At 44.2% G+C, this 9,896-nt stretch overlaps 1 long non-coding RNA gene across 1 annotated transcript; it reads right to left on the bottom strand.

Moving 5' to 3' along the window:
* Nucleotides 1-2,592: 2,592 nt before the first annotated feature.
* Nucleotides 2,593-7,301, bottom strand: LOC113976401. The gene is made up of 3 exons (XR_003537090.1): nt 6,910-7,301; nt 5,081-5,183; nt 2,593-3,039 (listed from the first exon to the last, which is right to left on the bottom strand). It is a non-coding gene; the product is annotated as an uncharacterized LOC113976401 (long non-coding RNA).
* Between the last annotated feature and the right edge of the window lie 2,595 nt (nt 7,302-9,896).

Genomic DNA, 9,896 nt, shown 5'->3' on the forward strand with positions numbered 1-9,896 from the left:
TCAAATTAGAGTGACACAAACATACCCTACAACTTCAGAAGTTACTGCCTGGACCTGAGCTGCACAAGTATCACAGCAGCACGGTGGAGTTCACACAGAGACAGCTGATTCCACGCTACAAAATTCCAATCACTTCGTTTCATCAGTGTGAGCATTGTGCAGCCCAGCATCCAGGCCTGTACTTACAAATTCAACATCACTTTTATTCTACCTAATTTCAAGACCCTTACAGAGCATTTGAGGCAAAGCACAAAAGAGTTCTGTTCATATAAATTTTAAAGAAACATTGGACCATGACATTTCAACCTCCTTTGATTTTCTAAAGTTTGTAAGTCAATACAATTATTTAATATTATCATTCACTTTAGTCTTAGTATGCATACATAGGGCTGATGCCATCTATTTAGGTGACCCTTTACAAATGCTAAATAGCAGCAGCAAAAGTGACTTGATAAATAAATCAAGTAAACAAATAGAAGCAGCAAAGTCCACTTGATCTTTGGTGGCAAATGTTCACAAATGACTCTAAGAAATAACATCTGCATAAAGGAGGAGTCTCATGAATAGAACATAAACTCACCGTGGAAAGGATTTGCAGTTAATATCGCAGACTAACTGATGTGTAGCTTTATTTAAAAGTTCCATCCATAAGAGGAGAGGGAGAAAAGTACTCTTAAACACTGAAGAAAACAGACATTTTCACCTTTAATATAAACTGCAAAAAGAAGCAACACCACAAGCATCTAGCCCACAGGACCTCCCTGGGCACGATGCCATCACCACCATTGCTTTCCATTATCAGAGAACATTTGCAAGAATTATGATGTTCAGGTTCCATTTTGAACTCCCGTTCATCAGATTGTATAAACTTGTCCTTTTTCATTTTCTTCAAACTGCAAATTGGCAGAGGAGTGCTGGTGGGTGGGGAACTTTTGGAAAGATTATTATTTTTAAAATTCGGTCTTTTCAAACTGTTCTAAATACAGCAGTGGGGAATATGCCCTGAGGAGCAATGCTGTTGCATGTCTCCCAGGGGAGGGGTATTGACAATTAGATATTGTCAGTGTCTTATTCAGTGCAAGAGGAAAACAAGCATTCGTGTTTTGGGCTAATTCATGGAAGGCCTCTGGCCCAGCAGCAATGAGGAGTTCAGGGTGATGCTGTGGGGCCAGGAGGCAGGGAAGCTGTCCATCAAGGGCTCCCAAGGGTGGCCTGTAGTCCTCTTGCAACACACAGAGCTTTTGTGTGCAGCCTGAGCAGGACCTGGGGGTTGTGGCTGTCCTCTGCAGAACCAGCTGATTGTCAAGGTCACAGTTACTGTGGGGTCTCCTCCAGCACTCTGGGATGGGGTGAATGTCTGGGCACTTGGGATCTCGGATCAGCCATTGGAAACCTGGACCAGCCTGCCCTCCACAGCAGCCAGGCATTTTGGCAAGTCTCATGGCTGTGCTTTTCAGGCCCTACTTCTCCAACCCTTCCCACTACTCCACATGACAGCAATGATCCTCTGTGAGAGGCCCACGAGTGCAATATTTCCAGAACCAAGAGGAACTTCCACTTTCAAAAGCAGCAGAAGCAGTACATGTCCCAGCTCATGGTGTTAGAGCTGAGCACAGACAGGGTAACAAATTCCTTCTCCAACCAGGGGCCAAAGTGATGGACAGACTGAATCTTGGAGATGAGTTCCAGAGGCAATATTAGCAGTTAAATCTGAGAAAGAGAGTCATAAGGAGTGATAACCAACAATAGAGTTGAAGCAGCCTAAACACCAATTTGCAGTGCAAATGTTAGGATTTTCTGAAAGGCCACAGCTGCCTGTCCTCACACACCAGCACATCATCTGCCTTCTTCACCACAGAATCCCAGAAACCCCAAACACAGTCTGCCTGGAAGGAGCTCAGGAGTGTGGTCTAGAGGCAGTGACCTTCCCTTCACTTTCAGATCTCAACTCATTTACAAGTCTCATTTCTTCTTTTTAATCCTTTTACACCTGCCTGCACCAACAGTGCCCGGGAGGATGCTACAGATAATGAAAAAAGTAGTGAAGAGCTGAATGCACATATTTTGAGATCTCAGTGTTGCCTGAACAGTGAAGGGTGGTACAATGGCCTTAATTACTTTGGCCTGATGGAAATGTTCCAGGCTAACTGGGAAAAATGAGCTTTGGATCAGACCCTTATCCCTTAGTTTCCACACTCGCCTGCTTGTAAAGCCCCAGTGCTCATTCAGCCTCAGCCCAGAAAGATGCTGGAGATCAAGAGCTAACAACAAAACAGGAGCTTGAAATTCAGGGCAGAAATTTTACAAAACTTAATTTCCAATTATTTTTAAGAATAATGTATAAATGGGTGTTGCTGTAAACCTGTGCTGATTTGGGTTGGATTATGGTGTGCTCCTAATGGATGCTATACATTGTAAGGTCCTTCCTCCATCCACCTAAAAAAGAGATTCAAAGGATGCACAAACTGAAATGTTGGAAGCTGATCCTTTCAGCCCTGAGAAAAAGTGACCATCTTCACACTTGCTGGTGTGTTACTGGATTCAGCACGTTTGCTCATTTGCATTTGCAGGACTGATTTATTTGGGTACCATTTCATAGTACATTTAATTTACCATCTACACAGCAAATATGACACGATTACCTAACAAGAATATGTAAAAAAAATATAGGATATGACACACAGCCGTATCTATATTTCCTCCCGCGCTTCTTAGAAGCTAATGCAACTACAAAACCATTTTGATGAAGACACTCTCGCCAACTCCTTTGCACAAAGAGAAGTTACTGGCAGGCTCTTATCTCCTCCATCAGAAGAGTGTTCCTGGAAACAGGACAGTCCGTGGCCAGAGATAACACATCAGTGGAATCTCCTGCACCTGCTGGGCTGCAGCATCCGCCCTCCTGGTCACGTGTGAGTCGTGGTGACAGGAGATAGTAACTCCTGTCCCTGCGCAGAGCGACGCGCTCCGGCCCACAGAGCAGAAGTGGTGGCTGTGGCGGTTTCCATCTGCCCCAACAGCATGAAACCCTTTAAGAACCTGCTTTGGAACGGGATGCTTTTCAGTCACTTGCCTTGGAAAGGTGTTCGTATGAACCCTGCAAGGAGGAGGTGACTTCTGACACGCAAAACAAACAGTAGCTACGGCTCATAGCTGTTATTCTGAGGAGACAGGTTTTATGATGATTAGTGACAATCACTCCTAATTCAAATTACTGACAATCTTCTGCTGTATTATATTTTTATTGGGAACCAGCACTAGACGTGATTTATTTTACAATACCCAAAGAGTAGCTGTTTTAATCATGGGGAAAATGTATCTTTTATGTCCCTTCCCACTGCCCATCTCTCCTTCCCTATTTCTAGCACACAGATGGCATAAGTCTTTCTCAGCAGCTGCGTGGATCACCAAATTTTAGCTGAAGAAATTAGTGTTCTTAGTATATCATTGTCTTAGTATATCATGGTAACTGCCACATAAAATGTGCCATAATACACATGGCTCACCATCAGTTGCCCTCAACCACTTCACTTGAATTACAATGAACTCAGCACCCCTGCCTTGGAGATCTTGCAGATCAAGCCCAGTTATATGACTCCCACTGTAAGCTCAGCTTTCAAACTGACCAAAATTTAGGTGGTAAAACAGGAGACATAAGCCAAGTAGATGTAGTTTTGTATTGCTGTTCCTAGTCACTGCCAGCACCCAGAGAAGAGGTGACCAGAACAGGGCTGATTTAAAAACCAATTCGCAAAAGGTTGTGCGATGATTTCTGTAAATCCGGGCAAAAAAATAAATCAACCCCTGAATTACACTTCTGTTCAGCTCTGAGGGCTGCCACCCTGCTGTTCTAGCTATGTGGAAAGTCAGGGCGCTCCTTCTGTTCTAACATTTATTTTCTGCATCCTCGTTTTATTTTTAACAGCTTACAACAGAAAAAAATGCGTTATCTCATGACTGTCTAAAGCAAATAGTACATTGTGGTTTTGGGCTTGGACACTTGAACGTGTAACTTCCCAGCAACAAGCACTGTTCTCTCCGTAGGGCACTTCTGGTAACTCATCTCTCCTAGTGAGAAGTAAGGAAAACTGTCACCTAGCGAGCAAAACAGCAAGTTCTCACAGCCCTCCCAGCTGAGAAAAAGCAGAGAAATGACAACAGGCTGCAATTATTATACAAGACATAATGCTGCACAGAAAGCAGCAGGACTCGCTGATTAACACCAGCACTGGGCCTTGGACAAGTGGGATATGGTGTGACCTGCTAGAGGCTACTCTGCTTCCCCAGCCAAGTCATTTCACTTTTCTGCACTTCGATTTCCCACCCTGTGAAAACGAGTGTGCTGTGGTTTATTTTTAAGCATTTCAGCAACTGACATACTGTACCTCAAACTCCTTAAATGGTTACATCATTTTCACTGCTGTGAAAAGTCGACTGAAACGGCGTTTCAAAATCCCTCTCTATGTATTGTACTCACTGTTCGCAAGTCTGACTGTGGTTTGACTTCTGGCGTCCCAAAGTTTGGTCTGCTGGGGTTGTTTGACTTCAGTCAGCAATTGTTAATGAATGTAGGTCTTCTATAGATTTGAAAGGGTTGCATAATCAATGGAAATATAACCAGTGCAGCTTTAAACACTGGTCTATACTTCATTTGTGTAGGTCCTGTTTATCAGTGGCTACTCCTTTGAGAATATTGAGAACCTGTGGAAGGTAACAAGTGCCTTTTTGAGGTGCCCCATTCATTTGGACCACTTAAGAGAAAATTTTGAATCCAGATTGATGACAAATATCCATGTAAAATGTCAGAAATTCAAATAAAATATTTTTAAGAAAAACTGTACTTTCTGTCCTTGTGAAAGACACCATATAGCCGTGCTCAGTCCTTGGGTTATTTTTTCATTATTGCCAGTTTAGTCAGAAGCTGACAGGCCCACTTTTGTTACCAAAAAAATGACCAGAACCCAGCACGTTGTTTTGGCAACAAAAGTATCTCCTGTGTGATTTGTCCTGCCAATAACTTGGGTTTTCTTAATTATATTTGACCTAAACTACCTTAAAATTAGAAACTCATCAAATAAACCTGGTTTCTCTCTTCCCAGCTTTGCCGTGTTTCCCCAGTCTGCTGCTGCATCCAGCCAGTCACTGAGCTCTGGAGCAACTGAGGCCGACGATCACAGCGGAGTCTGTGAGGAGAGATGACAGGGGGGAGGAGGAAGAGATTATTACAACACATACAGAGAGAAAAATGGCCAGGACTCAATTTAGCTCGGCTCTAGTGAAGTGAGCCCAGACTTACCAGAAGCTGAGCACCATCACAACACTACCCTGAACACACTTTAACAAGCAAAAGTCAGCGGGATGTTCAGTAGTCTCAACACTGAGACAGTCCCCATGCATGGGAAGAACGGTTCACGTAATTCTGAGTGCTGACAAAGACATCATAAAACCACTTTGCCATGATAATAAGGAATCTTTATACCGCTGGAGCAAAGCAATCTAATTCTTCAGCATGATTAACATCATTGATTATTCGTGCAGTCTCCTGAAGAAAGGCCAGATGGTTTATTCACTCGGTTTGGATCCCTGATTTTGAGCTCAAAAAAGTCTGTCCCCCTAGTAAATGAACCAAAGGATCTGTGCTATTAGCAATACAGTAGTGCTACTAGGAGGTGAGCAGGAAAATAACCTCATCTTGTGCAAGTGGATGATGCTGGAAAGTCCAACACAGTACAAGGATGGTACACGCTTTCCCTCAAAGCAAGCATCATGCTAATGCAGCTGAATTCACTGGAACTCAAGTCAAACATCAGTCATTCTTCATCACCTCCCATTCCCTTCTCCTGCCTGGGACCTTTGACTTTAAACGAAGGGTCACTGGCCTGTATCCTAAAGTCAGGTTGCTCTTCAATATCAGTAGTGTAGGATAAACACCTGTTATGTGGACTAAAACAGGGCACAACCTGCCCTGTGCAAAGGCATTCCCCATAGGGGGGTGTATTACTCCAGCTCTAAACCACACAGGCAGTGAAGGGGCTTCAATCACTGAACATGCCTTTACTAATCATTATTTCCAACCATTCTGTAATTGAGCAGTTTTCTTGCTGCACCAGCTGTAGTGCAGCTTATCTTTCAGCACTATTTCCTGCTCTACCCTTCACCACCACATCTAGAGTCATGATTTTTTCTCTACTGTAATTGGTGTAATCCTACCATTGTCTAAGACGCTGATTTCAACTGTAATAGCAGAGCTACAGCAAAAAATTTTGCGGTAAAATGTAAAAATTAAGGAACTGCAAGGAGTTCCTTGGAAGTATTATATGAAAGTAATAACAAAATCCTGCTGTTAAACTAAAAAGCTAACATTTAAAATCTGTATTATTTCCATTATTTGCATACTTCTGTTACTGAAATCAGAACAGTGTCTTCCAGTAAAATCTGGTCAACTAAATGACTCATATGATTTCTGCAGTGACCATGGATTGCCTCTGAGCTGCATGCACTCACAGGAGTTCTCGTGTCCAGGGGCGGACAAGAGGAAAAGGGGAACTGAAAATGGCTGACTGTAAAGATGGCTGCGCACCCCACTTCCTTATTCATACCAAAATAAAAGAGAAAACATCATTAGCCATTTTAAAATTTAACCCCCGGGCCTGGGAGCAGCAGCAGACATGCACAGGGGTGCACGCTCTCCACTCATGCCCGCCCTGCGTGCTGGACACACGTCGCGCACACACGCAACAGCACTTCTGCATTCCAGCCTTCCCCTGCACACATCCCCCCCAGCAGGCACAGACACCGGGTGTCCTCTGCTCAGCCAGTCTGAGGCTTCCCACCATCCTGTTTACATGCAATTACTATCTGCCATTTTGCCAAGCCTAGGGAAAAATGGAAGTTAATAGCAAAACATACCTGCACCCTGAAAAATCCAAGAAAACGTTTTCAGGTGATATCTGGCCTGGCTCTAGCGCTGGTTTTCAGCCTTGAACACCTGACCAAAGCCTGCTTTTTGGGCATGGGAGAGCTTGCTCATTGCAAGGTCTGGCAGGGAGAGCAAACAGAAGAGGAGTCACCCCAATCTCTCTCCACTTCCAAGGACCTTGGAGCTCACTGCTTTTTAGCGAGGGCCACTACTCAGAGCCATCTTACAGGTCCAAAGTTCCAGCTCCAAAAATAAAAGAATGTAAGAATAGCACTGATTGAGCAATGCCTGAGTGAAACTGTTTTTAAACAGAGAGAGTGAGTGACCGAGAGAAATAGTGAACTTAGAAATTATAAAGTTTTCACAGAGGAAATCCTACAGAAACTGCAGTGGAGGGGGAACACTTAGAACCACTGGAAACCCTTGCCTTCAAGAGGTAGAACAACATTTGTTTTAGGATAGCAGGGATTTGAAGGGTGATGTGCACTGCTCCCGGCTGTGACGAGGAGAGAGACCACAGTGGTCCCTGAAGCAAACACTACAGAGGACTGAATTCTGTGCAAATTCTGTTCTCCATGTGTTTTTTCCTTTAGGGGAAAATCTACTGACTTTATTGGAACTGCTACATTACGAATGACAGCAGATCTAAACCCAGAGAAGGAAAATACTCCCTTCAGAATTTTATTCTCTGCATTTTCAATACAGATTTACATTCTCACTCTTTCCAATGCCAGGGAATATAATAATGCTTGAAAGAGCATGAGTTTGCTTGTTCATCCTACATAGCCAAAGTTTCCTTCCTGCAGAGTTTGAGCAATTAATACAATCAGCCAAATCCTCTGCGGGAGGTAAGGGTCAACAGGAAATATCTAATTTCATGACAAACAATGTTTTCCCTTTATAAAATTCTAGAAGAAAAGTTATGGAAAAAAAAATTTAGGCCATGTCACAAATCCGGGGGAAGAACAGCCCAAAGACTAGTTTGCCTTCTTCCCAAGACATACCCTGGAGTAGGACTTCTCACACATGCACCCCAGGGAACTGAGCAGTCAGAGGACAGTACCACCATGAACAGAGCTAGAGATACAGGTGTTACTTTTATTACACCTCCCAGTCCTGTCCTGCAGATGAAGATCTTTCCATGCCATTGTAGATTTATAGGAGAGAGCAACAGCCAGCCAAAAATAATGCACATACTGAGGCACAGAAGAGAAGAAAATGTAGAACCATAATAATAGAAGTTTTAAGCCATGAGAAAATCAGAATTGAATTAGTTGTGTCTTCCAGAGAAGGAGAAAGGTGCTTAAAATCCACCTGTTAAGGACATTTAAGGCCACCCGGGCTTTCTCTTCCTGACCTTACTTAACCTCAACGCTTTCATCATCTTGCTCAACCCTGCAATCCTCTATTGTAATAAGGAGCAAAACAAACTCCTCTTCATAGCTAAAGTCATGCAGAGGAAAATTATGGCTTCATCCCTTTGGAAAAACACTAGCAGATTGTTATCTTGACACTGATCATGAACAACACCGTAAGCATGAAGGATAGGAGTGAACTGTTTCCTCTGCCACCTCACCGTGCTGCACTGCACAGCCCTACATGTGAAGGAGTCTTTTAAAAGGGCCAAACAAGCACAGCTAGAGCAAGGTCGGGGCTGAAGCACAGAACCACATCACAGCTGGGACCAAAAAGCATCAACCACTCACAAAGACACACTGACCTCATTAAAATGAGTTTGAAGCTGATTCGGTGACTACATTTAAAGCTGTTTAAAATTCACCTCATGTGATCTACTGTGGCACCCAGCTAGATCCACATTCATTGATGTGGCTGTTCTGAGTGAAGGGTATCTATGCTTGGAAAGAGAAAAGAGAGGGGTGTTACATCCATGCAACAAATTGGACTTTTGAGTTTGACTTGAATGAAAGTCTTACGCACTCAAAGAGATTTTGTTTCCCTTCTCAGCCTTCTTCCTCTGCCTCACCTACCACAACATCTCTGTGCACAACTCAGGGTGGGCAAAGGGGGGCTCTGATTTGGGAGCACAGTATCTCCTCTCATACAGGTGCAGATACTGATATACTCCTTTGGAGAGGTGGGCAAAGGAAATACACCCAGTACTCTGAGTTAGCCTCAGATTGGACTTCCATTCAAATTTCTTAAGCTGTCTGGAAAGACCATCAAGGGCTGCAATGCATTTGGACAGTGCCAAAAGATGGGGCAGAGTGTGTGGGGAGGATGGGGGCTGCTGGCAGGGGGCCTGGAAATGGTGAAACAGGTTTCAGGTGTCTTGCCTGTGCTTGCCCATGTCCTGAAGGTGCAGGATGAGGGAGTTGGGCTCTGCATGGGGGTACTGTGTGTCCTGAGCACTCAATGGGTACCAGAAGGTTTATAGGGTGTCAGGGCATGAGCTACTCAGCTGCTGAGTGGTCTGGGCAGCAGCATCTGCTCAAAAGCCAGAAGTCAAGAAAACATCACAGTTAAGAGATGTGAAATCTTGGACCTGTATCCAAGAGGGTGGTGTACTCTTGGGAGCTGGAAGGAAAGCAGCCCCAGTCTAGCTTGCCACCAGCCTCTGGGCTCTATGGTTTAACGTGGTGCTCAAAGTAGAGCAGTGGCAGCCCTGACATGGTTGGACAACTCAGCCTCAAGCTGAACAGTGCTGCACAATGCACAGCAGCATGTGCTTAGGGCAGCTCTGTGTGGGAGGGAAACAGTGACATCCCAACATTTTCTCTGTTTGTCCTTTCTTTCCCCTCTGCCCTCAGAAACTGAGCCACTTTTTGGCATGTTGGATTTATCAAGATAGTAGCTAGCAGTTTTGTCCCCAGACTTGTCCACTGCCACAGGGAATCTGCTTCTAAGAGCAGTCAGAAGTCCTTTGGAGTGCTCAGAGCATGCAGGGCCTCTGCAGCATCATCAAACCATGTGCTACAGAGCAGCTGAGTCAAGCTCCTGCTCTCCTCCCCTCCCACCA

This window comes from Neopelma chrysocephalum, unplaced genomic scaffold, assembly GCF_003984885.1.
Source record: "Neopelma chrysocephalum unplaced genomic scaffold, ASM398488v2 Primary Assembly neopelma1_159, whole genome shotgun sequence".
NCBI classification, from domain to species: Eukaryota; Metazoa; Chordata; class Aves; order Passeriformes; family Pipridae; genus Neopelma; species Neopelma chrysocephalum.